This window comes from Myotis lucifugus, unplaced genomic scaffold (assembly GCF_000147115.1).
Source record: "Myotis lucifugus unplaced genomic scaffold, Myoluc2.0 scaffold_57, whole genome shotgun sequence".
NCBI classification, from domain to species: Eukaryota; Metazoa; Chordata; class Mammalia; order Chiroptera; family Vespertilionidae; genus Myotis; species Myotis lucifugus.
Window position 1 is genome coordinate 1169101 of NW_005871105.1, and position 1333 is coordinate 1170433.

The 1333-nt window shown below is 50.9% G+C and overlaps 1 protein-coding gene across 1 annotated transcript in view; it reads left to right on the plus strand.

Moving 5' to 3' along the window:
* Positions 1–1333, plus strand: part of RWDD1 (RWD domain containing 1) — a 13679-nt gene that overhangs the window by 808 nt on the left and 11538 nt on the right. The window lies entirely within an intron of this gene.

The window sequence follows — 1333 nt, forward strand, 5'->3', positions numbered from 1 at the left end:
CGAGAGACGCAAAAGGCGCCGATCTTAACATCTCACTGCATTATGGGAGAAGCCGTTTTCCTACGAATAAAGTGTATGGCAATCAGAGTAGTGTTTATCTAGCATCAGTGTGCGAGCAGCAGTGTTCTGGAAGTGTGTCGTTTTCCTCTTCTTTCTAAGAAATGTCCTGGCATCCTGCAGAATGCCCAGTGAGTGATGGAGCCCAGAGTTCAGGTCCGCTGTGGACTCGCAGGTGGTCAGGCCGGAGGCGGCATTAGACTCCATCCAGCCCGGGCTGCGTGCGGCCGGCGGGGCGGCGGGGGAATGGGGGGCGGTGTCCTCTGGGTCGGCCAGCGAGTTGGCGGACGGTCTGGTCCCACTGGGTCTGGAACTCCTTTCCCGCACCTTCACCTTCAGACAGGTGGGATGTGGGGTCAGGCTCCGGCTGGGATGGGGGGGAGCATTACGTGGCAGGTTGAGCTAAGCAGAGGTTCTCAACCTGTGGGTCGCGATCCCTTTGGCGGTCAAACGACCCTTTCACAGGGATCGCCTAAGACCATCCTGCACATTAGATATTTACATTACAATTCATAACAGTAGCAACATTACAGTTATGAAGTAGCAACGAAAATTTATGGTTGGGTCACAACATGAGGAGCTGTATTTAAAGGGCCAGAAGGTTGAGAACCACTGAGCTAATGTAACATGTTGAGAAGTGCATGACGTCAAGGAAGACACTTGTGTATTAAGCGGTGCTCCAGACGATTCTTTTTTTTTTTAATATATTTCTTTATTGATTTAAGAGAGAGGGAGGAAGAGATAGAAACATCAATGATGAGAGAGAATCATTGATTGGCTGCCTTCCGCACTCCCCTACTGGGGATGAAGCCTGCAACCCGGGCATGTGCCCTTGGCCGGAATCAAACCGATACCTTTCAGTCCGCAGGCGGGACGCTCTATCCACTGAGCCAAACCGGCCAGAGTCAGACGATTCTTAAAATGCAGCAAGACAGCCGTGTCTGTGGCTTCTCCCACGTTACACTCAGTTTTTTGTTTCTTTTTTGAGAAGTGATCAAATAAAAACAGAGCGAGTCGAATCCGGATTTGTGGGACTTCTGTTCCCCATGCCTTCCTCTGGGGTGTCGTCTGTCATTGCCCGTCAGAATTCACTGTGTAAGGGTTCGTTATTTCAACTCAACAAGCCCCAGCCCCTCTCCCTTCCATCCTGTCGTGTAGTTTTCTCAGCTCTGCCTTGGACCGCTGCTTGCAATGGGTAGCAATGTTGTTCTGCTTTTGCCAACAGCAGATGTCTCTCAGCTACCCCGTTCATGTTCTCTCTCACAGCAGTCAGTTT